Genomic DNA, 13,285 nt, shown 5'->3' on the forward strand with positions numbered 1-13,285 from the left:
CAGAGAATGAAAGGGACACTTTGTGTTGGCGAAAAGGCACAATCAGCGCGACCGCATGCTCACCGCTGCATCTGCATAACAAACTGCTGTTCTCACAGCAACTGTCTGTTCGGTGAGGGCGTTTGTATCAGTGAGTGCTGACACAGGACTGCACTTTTCTCCTGTGTGCTGCCACGGTCTTCCCCTGGGTGCCCTCACAAAAAAGCAACACGGGTGTGACACTGCGTCTTTTTCAAGACTTCATTCCACCCGTGCGTTTCTGGATGCGGTTGTTTCCTGTCCTGAAGGCCACGATCCCTCTCGCATAAACATGTTGAGACTGCGTTCGTGGGTGATCCATGTTCTCTCAGGGGAACGGGATCACGTTGACGCGCTGTTCGTTTCACTTTCCTCATGAGGGTTTGAGTGTGCCATCTAGCTGCCGGGTGACAGCACGGGTTGTAACGGCAACCCAGTGCGCGCCGCTCGGCCCTTCAGATGCCTTCTGAGTGCCTTCGCTTATAACCCGATCTAGTTTCTTTTCTGGTGCGCCAGAAAAGGCGCTACTTTGGCTGATAAGCCTGGATGACCAGAGGATTACAGTGAGGCTTCCCCGCCGAGTACATCTCCGTGGGCTCTATCGCATCGCAAGCATGTTGAGACTGTGTTCGTGGGTGGTTTATGTTCTCTCATGAGAGCATAACCACGTCGGCGCATTGTTCATCTTGCCTTTTTCATAAGGGCTTGAGTGTTCAGCGCGTCGTGTGCCGTCTCACGGCTACGCTCACTATCTCACATGCCTGCTGGTAGCTTACAGATCGGATTTCTGGTCCTTAAAAAAAAAAAAAGGACCTAGCGTTTCATTTGGGGCTCTAGCAGAGGACAGATGTCAATCGCTGCATCGGAGAGAGGGCTGTTATGTGTTGAAAATTAAGATGATGCTGAGATTCCCACTATAATAGTGGGTGCTCATGCTGAATCAGATTCATACTTGACAGCCATGCTTTCCCGGCTGGCTGAGGCATAGTGAAACGTGTAAATCGCCTTGCCCGCCCCTTGCCTTTTCTAGGATGTGCATTGGAAGGCTTTGGCATTGTGGAACTATTTGGTGCCAAAATATGGAACACCAAAAGGGCCATTATCTGTATAAAGTTTTCCTCTCTCTCACTACCCTCATCGGTGGGGTGGCAGTGCCACTGGCAGGCCACCTCCGCCCTGCGCTCTTTGTGCACGAGGGTAGTTCTGAGCCGAGGTTGAGCTGCGCATAGCGCTGGCCCTTGGCCAGACGATGTCCACCCTGGTCAAGAAACACTATTGACCCAGATTTGGTCAGGAGATGCTCTTCCCCCGGAGGAGGGCCGGGTGGAAAACCATTGGTAATTCTGTTCAGCCACTGGTGTTAAAAACAGCCAGTAATACCCAAATTCTTAAGAGCAGTTCCAATACCTCTGGGTCTCGGGAGTTCAGGAATGGCAGCGTGTGAGGCTACAAAGCCTCACCGCTCTTATTCCCCTCCCTACAAGAGGGCGAGAATGGCAGTGTGTAACACTACAATGCCTCGCCGCTCTCATTCCCCTCCCCACAAGAGGGCGATAATTGCAGTGTGTGACGCTAAAAAGCCTCGCCACTCCCATTCTCCTTTTCTAACTGACATAACCGTTTTCTCCAGAATGGCTATACGGCTGAATAAAATTATGTTGCATTATTTTCCTGTTTAACACTATAAAGCTGCTTTGAAACAATCTGCATTGTTAAAAGCGCTATATAAATAAGGTTGACTTGACATGACTTCTCAGTGGTGCAAGAACGACAGTGTGCAACGCTATGCCTTGTTGCTCTTGTTCCCCGCTGAGGAAGGAGGTGAGGCAGGCCGTGTGCGACGCCACAAAGCCTTGCCATGCTCAGCCCCTCCTTCAATCGGAGAATTCACTTGGCGGTGTATGACGCTCCCATGCGTTGTCACCCTCTGGTGCCTCTCCAAATCGCCAGCAGGGGGTGCCGGCTGTGGGGATGCACACAAGCGGCCTTCCCACACTCGCACACCCCCTCAGCGAAAGCAGGTAGTATTGGACAGCACACTCAAACCCCACTTCGGGCCGCTACCATGCCGTCCGAGTCGGGTCCCTGCATGCCACTACGCTGCCCCGCTTCGGGTCATCTGTGGTGCTGTTGTCCGCTTGCACGGTCACTGGGAGCCTGGCTAGTGCTTCCCAGCCCGTCTCACCGGCTCATCCGTACCATCAGACTTGGCTATACGATTCAGTTCGCCCGGCGCTCCCCCAAGTTCAGGACCGGCTCTATCGCATCCTTTGCCAGTAGGACTACGATCTCCGCCTGGGGCACAGGGGCGTCCTCCTTTGACACGGAGCTGAAGTGAACGCCCCTGTGCCCCAGGTGGAGATCGTAGTCCTACTGGCAAAGGACGCGATAGAGCCGGTCCCTCCAGCCGATATGAAGTCCGGGTTCTACAGCCCGTACTTCATTGTACCCAAGAAAGGCGGCGGGTTATGGTCGATCTTGGATCTGCAATTCCTGAACCAGTCCCTTCGCAGGCTGCCGTTCAGAATGCTTACGCAGAAACGCATCTTCAGGTGCATCCGTCCCCAGGATTGGTTAGCAGCGATCAACCTGAAGGACGCGTACTTTCATGTCTCGATACTCCCTCGACACAGACCATTCCTACGCGTTGCGTTCGAAGGACGGGCACATCAGTACAGAGTCTTACCCTTCGGGCTGTCCCTGTCGCCCCGTGTCTTCACGAAAGTCACAAAGGCGGCCATTGCTCTCATGAGAGAGCATGGGGCACCTCAGCCAGTTGGGGTTTCAGGTCAATGGAGAAAAGAGCAAACTCTGCCCCACGCAGAGGATCTCTTTTCTCTGTAAGGAGCTGGACTCGGTCGGTCTGACAGCCTCACCGAGGAGCGCATCCAGTCTGTTTTGAACTGCTTGAATTCGTTCAAATGCAGGACAGCTGCACCACTGAAACACTTTCAGAGGCTCCTGGGGCATATGGCATTCGTAGCTGCAGTAACGCCGCTCGGATTGCTTCATATGAGACTGCTTCAATGCTGGCTACACGACCGAGTCCTGAGATGGGCATGGCAGCGCGGCTCACTCCGTGTCTAAGTAACACAGAGGTGCCGCCAAACCTTTAGCCCGTGGTCGGACCCTTCGTTTCTTCAGGCAGGAGTTCCCCTAGAACAAGTGTCCAGGTAGATGCCTCATCCACCGGCTGGGGGGCCACGTACAACGGGCTTGCAGTTTCGGGTCTGTGGACGGGGCCTCAACTGCAATGGCATATCGTTGCCTGGAGTTGTTAGCAGTTCGTCTTGCACTGGGCCACTTCAAAACGCAGCTACTAGGCAAGCACGTTCTGGTCCGTACGGACAACACTGTGGCCGTTGCGCACATCAAAGAAAACAGGGTGGTCTACGCTCCCGTCGCATGTCACAACTCGCCCACCATTTCCTCCTCCTCTGGAGTCAGAAGCATCTGAGGTCGCTTCGTGCCATTCACATTCCGGGCCTGATCAATCGTGCAGCCCTCACGACAGCCAGTGCTCCCGGGAGAGTGGAGACACCATCCCCAGGTGGTCCAGCTGATCTGGAGTCGCTTGAGACCGCACAGGTAGACCTGTTTGCCGCCCCGGACACGACTCATTGCCAGTTGTTTTATTCCCTGACCGGGGGGATCCTCGGCTCGGATGCCCTGGTGCTCAGCTGGCCCCGGGACCTACACAAATATGCGTTTCCCCCAGTGAGCCTTCTTGCACAGACACTGTGCAATGTCAGGGAGGACGAGGAGCAAGTCCTGTTGGTCGCTCTGTATTGGCCCAACCAGACTTGGTTCCCGGAACTAGTGGTCCTCACGACAGCACCTCCTTGGCCCATTCCTCTGAGGAAGGACCTCCTGACTCAGAGACGGGGCACCCTATGGCACCTGCGTCTGGACCTCTGGAAACTCCATGTCTGGTCCCTGACGGGACACGGAGGTTCTAGGTGGCCTACCACAGGCTGTGGTAGACACCATCACTTCCACTAGAGTTCCCTCTACGAGGCGCCTCTATGCGTTGAAGTGGAACCTGTTTGTCGATTGGTGCTCTTCTCGCCAAGAAGAGCCCCGAAGATGTTCGATCAGTTCTGTGCTTCCTACAAGACGGGTTGGAGCGACGGCTGTCTCCCTCCACCCTCAAAGTTTATGTTGCCGCTATCGCTGCTAATCATGACATGGTAGATGGAAAGTCCTTAGGTAAGCATGTTCTGATTGTCAGGTTCCTGAGGGGGGCGAGGAGACTTAATCCGCTTCGCCATCCCTCTATACCCTCTTGGGACTTAACTCTGGTGCTAACCGCACTACAGAGAGCGCCCTTTGAGCCTTTGCAGTCAGCAGAGTTAAAAATTCTGTCTCTGAAGGCAGTACTCCTCACTGCATTGGCCTCTAACAAGAGCGTAGGGGACCTGCAGGAATTTTTGGTCAACGAATCGTGCCTGGAATTCGGGCCTGGTAACTCTCATGTAATCCTGAGACCCCGGCCTGGATATGTGCCCAAGGTTCCCACCACTCCCTTCCGGGACCAGGTGGTGAGCCTGCCAGCGCTGCCTTCGGAGGAGGCAGACCCAGCCCTAGCTTTTCTCTGCCCCGTCCGCGCCCTGCGGACTTGCGTGGACAGAACCCAAAGGACCTCAGAGCAGCTCTTCATCTGTTTCGGAGGCCAGCAGAAGGGAAAGGCTGTCTCCAAGCACAGGATGGCCCACTGGATAGTGGTTGCCATCGTCTTGGCGTATGAAACCCAAGACGTGCCCTGCCCACTCGGGTTAAGAGCCCCCTCCACCAGGGGTGTAGCTTCTTCCTGGGCGTTGGCTTGTGGCGCCTCGCTGACAGATATTTGTAGAGCTGCGGGCTGGGCGACACCTAACACGTTCGCTAAATTTTATAGCCTCCGTGTAGAGCCGGTATCTTCCTGTGTGCTCACTTCCCATAGTCAGTAACACCGAAGTGTATGTTCTAAGTGTTGGCTTGCTGCGCCATTCCCTTCCCCTTGGAACGGATACGTGCGCTTAATTTCTCCAGTCGAGTTCCCCAGAATGGCGAACCCTGTCGAGTCCTCCGCAACCCGCGGCAGTCGGACGTGGCGGAGCGTCCGACACCAGGTCTAACATTCGTATGCATTGGTGGAACTTGCGTTAGGCTGGGTTCCATATGTTGTGACCCCCACAGCGGTCCCATATGTGTATTCTTCCACGGTACGGCTCCCTAAGGCGAGCCTGTGTCTTTCCCTCGGCAGAGCTTCCTCTGCCGTCTCAGTGCGGTGTTGTTCCCCCGCCTACAAGGCCAGGGCCACCCCTGGGATTTCCGTATGTTGTACAGCCCAAGGCCAGTCCATACGTGTATTCTCCACATGGTAACTCCCTCTGGGCATGATGTGGCTTCCGCAGCGGCCCCTCTGGACACGCTTTCCCAGCGCAATAGTCTATATATAGCGCAATAATGCTGAGTGGGACTTGCGGGTGGCTGATTGACAGTGACTCTCCCTGCGTGAGTTTTCCTGCCCGGAACTCATCGCTGGGCACTGGAAGTGGTAGTAACTGTGGAGTTTTCCAAAGGGATCCCAATTCGTCGATGAAGTCGAACGTGACCGACTGAAAGGGAATGTCTCGGTTACGTATGGTACGTCCCGTCACCACAGTTGCTGTACCATCACTGCATGGCCGAGTCACTAGTTGCTCTCGCTTCCTGTTTATACCTGCGGTGCGGGGCGGAGCGCAAGATGCAAATCTCGCACGCCAATGGCCCATTGGCCTATTCTCTATATCTCAAAGCTGATAGGGGCTTCCTGTAGTGATCCCAATTCGTCTGTGATGTCCGACGTACGTCTCTATTTCCCTCCTTCAGGGAATGAGGGTTACCATACGTAACCGAGACGTTTTCGATTTGGTTTACATTATTTAAAACCTGACATTTCAACGTTTCTTTAGACATATGTCTCATGTTTGTGTGATTTTCACTAAGCTACAGGTCATTTTCTGAAGACAATCAGATTAGACATAATTGAGAGAGAGGCTGCAGATTGAGCATCATGTTTGTTTTCTTTATTTTGCAAAAAGCACAACATTTTGTTTTTATTGTGACTGTACACACAAAAAAAGAAACTTAACAGATTATAATGATGTATAACACTTGCCTGAATGATAAAAAACAAGTTATTTGAGTCTCTTTGGCACTGATAAGAAAAAAAGCGTGTAGATATCGCCGGCACAACCGCTGACTCGAGGGGGTTAAAAAGACCATTACAATTGTATTTGCTGTCGTTATTGGGGTTATACTGACAAAAGACAGCAAATAAAATGGTAAAATAAAGCCACAAATAGTAAAACAAAGCAACTAATTTATTTGTGCCACAATGCATTCTGGGAGTACACTTCCTCAGATCACAGATATAATTAAGTTGACACAACTTAAATGGTTTAAGTAAGAGCAACTTGATGCAATTAAGCTTACTTTATTGAGTGTTAAGCATTCAATGCTAGTTGAACTACTAAACATATGTTCACTTTACTTGAAGAAAACGTGGAAACCGATTGCACACATTTTTTAAGTCGCCATAGCAGAAAATGACAGATTAAAACTATGTTGAGAATAATAGTATTTAAGATGTTTGCAGAACATAATATAACACTGTTAGTTAAAAGGAACTACTCAAGTAATCTTACTATTAAATCTTAAGTAAGATTAGTAAATATTTTACAGTATGTTAACTAGAATTGGCATTAAACTAACTTGATATGTATTACTTAATTCACTTTGAGAGGTGTTAGCTTTCTTTACTTTTAGCTGATTATTAAATTAACTTCAGTTTTCCCTTTAAGAATGTTTTGCAAAAATAAGGCAATCGGTTTCCAAACTTTTTTTTCGAATTTACAGTGCAGAAATCATTAGGAGATTAAGTAAAGATCATGTTACATGAAGATATTTTGTAAAATATTTACCGTAAATATATCACAAAAAAAATTTGTAAGTAATATGCATTGCTAAGGACTCCCGTTTGCGTGTCTCGCTTTAAGAGCCAATAGCAACAGAAACCAAGTATGTAGCACAATAATTCTTAAAAATCTGAGACTTTACATGTTCAGATCATGCCTCCAACATGCTTCTGTTGTGTTATTTTCACAATCTAATGAGTCAGCACAAATTTTGTTTATAACAAAACTTAACTTAAAACAAACGTAGATTTCACATGGCGTTTTTTGCTCATAACTTTATGACAATTGCACAGATCATAGATCATGGCACATCACCATTTACAGCAGATTCTTACGATTAAAAAGCAACATAATCCATTGTGTCGGAATGATGTAACATATTTGGCTAAAAATATTCCTCTCGTCTTACCAGGATGCAATGTGTGATTCAATGTTCCCGGAGCCATCCATGCTTGTTTTCCAACGTGGAATAACAAAATTTTAAAGCTTAGAAACTCGGCTTTTAATCCATTTAACCATTTTGATTAACTCTTAAGGAGTGCTGAGTAGTCCCTATAAACCGGAGTGTACCGCCCGCAAGCACCACCTACCAACAAAAACATTAATAATCATATTTTTTAAAAACTACTGCCTTGAAGTGATTTACTGATAACTAGAAAAAAATGTAAAAAGAAATATGTAGATTTCACGTGCCATTTTTACTCATAACTTCATGAAAAATGCACAGATCGTAGAAAATAGCACCTCATTATTTAAAGCTGATTCTCGCGATTAAATCAACATAATCCTTTGCGTCGATCACGAGATATTGCTCATGGAAAAACGATTTTAAAATTGCCCATTAGGGGGCATCAAGGGCTAAACAAAAAGGCTGCCTTTATGCTATCACCACAAATTTTGATACAGATGCAGCCCACATGTAGGTGAATTTCATCAAAAAAGAATTTTCCTCCTATCTTATTGCCTTCCTGAATGATTGCATGTCAAATCAGAAATATATGTAAAATTATAATAAAAAAATAAATATATTTGTTTGTATCAGCAGTTTCTCAGCATGAGAATGTCAAATTGTGATGTAAAATTTTTAAAAAGTGTTCTATCAAACAATACATACCTTTTGACTTTCCTAGCTATAGTTTTGGAGTTATGAGTCTTTACTTTTTTGTGTGTCACTCAGGAAAAAAAAACAACTCTAAAAAAGACTTCAGGGGCCTCATTTTTAAAACTTTGCATAGGATTTGCGTCAGAAGTGGCGTACGGATGAAACATAGGACGTGCATACGCACAGACATATTCGGATTGATAAAACCGTGCGCACGCACATCCTACGCAGTTTTCTCTTAATAAATCACAATCAATTCTAAATGTAGCGCAGCTTTTGCGGCTTCATGTCACGCCCATAGTTGCCCATAAATAGTCTGTGAAACGCCCACAAGTTAATATTCATCGATTGCGAAATTATGGCAAACACAGAGAGGAAATAAAAAAAACGTAACTTAACTCAATGTGAAGTAGAAGTGATCGTTGGCGAGGTTGAAAAGAGGAGAAAATTTGTTTTGGAGGGCACAGTGTGGGCATTACTAATGCCAAAAATGCACTTGAATGGCAAAAGGTTGCAGACGCCGTAAATGCTGTAGCCTCACAACCTCGGACCATGGCCGAAATAAAAAAGAAATGGTCGGACATCAAAGTCGAGGCAAAAAAAGCGTCTAGCGCTCCATCGCCAGATTGTGTCCTCGTTTGCCAGCAAGTCTTCTTGCTGTCTGAAGATGCGTTCACTCCGAATCCTTCCATTTGCCACATCTTCTAGAGCGCAAGATCAGCCATTGTCATTACGCATTGTGAGGGGGCATTTTATTTCCATCCATTTAATTGCATCTGACAAGCTACAGATGTCGGTTATAATCTACGTTGAAATGGGAAATAGTTCAGTGCAAATGTAATGTCTTGCAGCTTTCTAAATGGTTGAGACATGTCATACGTTATTTTATCAAAAATAAAACTAAAGGTAGGCTATATGCCTGAATACCATGATTCCGTAGCTGATGAAGAAATTTTACTATGAAAACAACTTTCCCCAGTGGACAATTAATACGTCTATCTATCTATCTATCTATCTATCTATCTATCTATCTATCTATCTATCTATCTATCTATCTATCTATCTATCTATCTATCTATCTATCTATCTATCTATCTATCTATCTATCTATCTATCTATCTATCTATCTATCTATCTATCTCCCCAATTATCTATCTATCTGTCTATCTATATAATTGCATCTATATCTGCTCCGCCAGATGGACACATTGACGAGAATATCAGTTTTATTAATGAGCTATTTCGTTCTGTTTACCATATTATTTATGAGGATGAATTGCATAACATGCCAATATTATTGCAGAACATTGATTTGATTTTGTTTGTTTTATACTGCAGATCGATCAAACGGGTGTTTGTGTAGGCTGTTAATTGTAAGACTTGCTTTGTGAAGTCTTCATGTTATTTATGAGAGGCATAGCCATTTCTTTTACACAACGGTCTAAAGTTTCACACACTTTCATGTGTTTCTTCCATCTGCCGACAGTGTCGCCATTTCTCATTTCACCCGTTTTTGTGCGTACGCCTGGGTCAGAGCTTGCGTGAAGGACCGCACATTTTCCCCTCAAGTTTGCTTTTTATAAATACCAATTATTGCGTAGAGAGCGGCGTACGCCTTCTTTTGTGCGTACGCAACGTTTATAAATGAGGCCCCAGGTCTTGAAAGGCGATTTCCTCAATATTTGGATTTTTTTTGCAGCCTCAGATTCCATATTTTCAAATAGCTGTATCTCGACCAAATATTGTCCTATCCTAACAATCAATGGAACATCAATGGAAAGCTTAGTTAGTCAGCTTTCAGATGATGTATAAATCTAAATTTCAAAAACCCTTATGATTGGTTTTGTGGTCAATGGTCACATATTAGTGTCTGATATGTATTTGTATGTTTATTAGAGAATTGCACCATTAGCAACATGCAAACAGCATTGCACCATTAAAAAAATCAATTATAAAATATTTATCATCACTATTTAAATGATGTGCAGACTTGTTGCATATGCAAAGAGCTTCAGTCTGCGATCATAGAACCGCCAACCACAAGTAGCTCAATACAGTATATTTCATTCACAGGATGACCATGTACATAAACGCACATTCACACACTGGCGTACAGTAAACGCATTGGATAAACTCATCTCAAGCACTAATGGTTTAAGCGCCCTGTGGTTGCCAAGAGACAGGCGTATAATTCCCATGTTTACCTCCGAGACCAAACAGACATGGGAATCATGCAAATGAGAATGAGTAGATCAGATTCAGGCTTCGGGCGGCAGCTCACAGAGCGCGAGCAGCTGAAATCAGACAGATGCGAGCGACTGCCTTGCTCTCACTCTAGATAAAAGTCTGTCTCATTTGACTTACTGCAGTTGTCACACTGCAAACCCTCTGCATTCAAACGCCTGTAGGTTTTAGTTAGATCTTATGAGAGCATGCAGATATTAGACTGATAAAACACTGAAAACATGACAGGCATTTATTTTAAACTTTTAATACAAACAATCTATTGAAATTGTTTTTCTGTAATTTGCAACAAGGTCTGTTTAGGATGTTGCTACACCACCTGCTATCGACTTGCTGTTTTAAACTGCCACTGAAAAAAACACCTAATCAAATTACAGACAGAAAAGAAAGCTGATTCACTGTCACTTTTCTCCCATAAACACCTATAAACTCAATGCCTGAACAGGTTTCCCATTCCTTACAATAAGTATGCCTTAAATTTAGTTTCCTGTTAAAGGTATAGTTCATCTTTAAATTAAAATTAAGCCATCATTTACCTACCCTGGTGTTGCTCTAATGCCGAATACCCTTTGTTTTTAGGACCCCAAAAGGAGAGAAAAAATAAATATATATATATATATATATATATATATATATATATATATATATATATATATATATATATATATATATATATATATATATATATATATATATATATATATATATATATATATATATGTATTATATATAGCCTATAGTGGCAGTAGATGCAACCAGTATCAAACTTTTGCGTCATTTTAAAAAGAATCACAGAAAGATCTCATGCAACAATCGCACAGCAAACATCCGACCACGGGCCTATACCATGAAGCCGGTTTAGCTGGCTAGCCATATATGTTTAAGCTTAGTTTGTGCCAATCCTGGGTTTTAGGTACTATGAAAGTAGCTCGGCTTTAATCGGTGTTAGTTGCCATGGTATCGTACGCTGCACGGCTAACCTGCTCCGGGGCAGGTTATGTTCTGGATTCGAGATCTGAGATTTAAGTTTGACCAATCAGCTGTGAGCAAAAAATATATATATATATATAGATGACGTAACTAATTCCCAGCGTCTTTTGCAATGGTTTCACCTTTTCTACCAAATCCTGTGGACATCTCCGTGCAAGTTGTTAGAAGAGCACTTCGTAGAGAAAGAGTTTTTAGGGACAGACAAAATCCCCTTGACTTTCCTGATACGTACTTGTATGAAAGGTACAGATTTTCCGTAGAAGGAATCGGTTATATTTGCGAACTTCTTGAGCCGCACATAACAAATGTGACTCGTCGAAGCCATGCCCTTACTGTACCTCAAATGGTATGTATTGCGTTGCGTTGCGTTTTTTTGCAAGTGGTACATACTTGTACGCGGTCGGTGATGCAGAGAACCTTGGGAAAAACACGGTTTGTCGAACCATTCGCAAGGTGGTCCTTGTACTGCAGGGGTACATAAATGGCTTCATTGTGTTCCCAGGACATTTATCGACCATGTCCATAAAAGAGGGCTTTTATAAAATTGCGGGTAAGATATATTGATAGGGTGACATATGAACAATTTAACCGTTCACATTCAGGTTCTTTTTTTCTTTCCAAAAGGCAGATTTTACTTAGATCACTTATATATATTATAGGCTACATTAACTACATATTAAGAATGATTTTAAATCTTTTTATTTTTAAATCCTATGATAGGATTCCCTAGAGTCATAGGAGCAATAGACTGCACACATGTTGCAATCTCCACAGCTCTAGGAGAACATGAGGCTGATTATGTGAACAGAAAGTCCTTTCACAGCCTTAATGTTCAGGTAGGGCTACTATACACATGAGATGATTTTTCATTTGCATTGAGATTAACCTTTTAAATGAATAATAACTTTAACAGATAGGACAATGATTTACTGTACATTTCATCTGCAGATGACTTGTGATCATGAATGCAATTCTGCACAATATAGCCACTATCAGAAAGGAGCGAGTACCACCACAAAACCAGCTTCTCCACGATGAAATTGACCCCATCACACTTGACCACCCAGCTGGGGCAGCTGTCAGAGATGCAATCACAACACAATAATTTACTTAATAAAAGCACATTGACACTGCAGACTGGTCTCAAACGGTTTTATTGGTCATGTGGCTAGGGAGGAAGAAAGAGCAAGAGAAAGTTAAATTAATAAATAAATATAGAATGTTCATATTAAAGTGTTACTTGGTTAAATAAGTTCACACACTGAGATCTGTTTTTCCAGCTGTTTGATCTCCAATTTAATTTTTTTTATTTGGAGCCTCCTCAGCTCACAGTCCAGCTCCTTTAGGGAACAGTCTAGTTCTAGACTCCTTTTGTAAAGGACCCTGACAGAGTATGTTTCCACCTGATACATAATCCCACCACAAACAATCATTTAAATTATTCTGGAGGTTAAATAATTTTTTTTTTACTTACGCATTAATGCAATCAGCAATTTTCCTCCAACATTCTTCTCTTGCTTTGCACTGCATGAAAAGTGGGATTTTCGACCCCGTAAACGCCTGTAGACTCCTGGAAATCTCCCTAATTTTCGGCAGTTTTCGACAATTTAGAGGCAGCGAACGTCGCGTTCGTCTGTGCCACAAATTGTCGTAAACGAACCATGACGTAGGTGGAGAGCCCCCCTCTGAGAGACAGCGGAGGTGCAACGCCTCTAATTAGCATATGAATAGCAGCGAAACCAGAGAGTCAATGGCCTGACTTGAATTTACTCACTCAGTATTGGCTGAAGCCACTACTTTTAAACAAGAAAAATCCCTCGTGATTGGTTGGCAGATCACTGCAAACCAATCATTATTGGTCACCCTGGCTCAGTATAAATGTAAACCCCAATAATAATAATAAATATATAATTTATGTTGTAATAATTTAAGTTTTATATTAATGTTATTGTGCTATGAACTACACTATTCATACCATCAAGGAATATAT

General features: G+C 44.3%; 1 pseudogene across 1 annotated transcript; it reads left to right on the forward strand.

The window, feature by feature from the left end:
* The first annotated feature begins 11,407 nt into the window (after positions 1–11,407).
* On the forward strand, positions 11,408–12,333 carry LOC307139282 (putative nuclease HARBI1; annotated as a pseudogene). The gene is made up of 3 exons: positions 11,408–11,845; positions 12,016–12,131; positions 12,244–12,333. The product of its transcript is annotated as a putative nuclease HARBI1 (transcript).
* The last annotated feature ends 952 nt before the right edge of the window (positions 12,334–13,285 follow it).

Source organism: Gobio gobio (assembly GCF_949357685.1).
Source record: "Gobio gobio genome assembly, chromosome: 2".
Lineage (NCBI taxonomy): Eukaryota > Metazoa > Chordata > Actinopteri > Cypriniformes > Gobionidae > Gobio > Gobio gobio.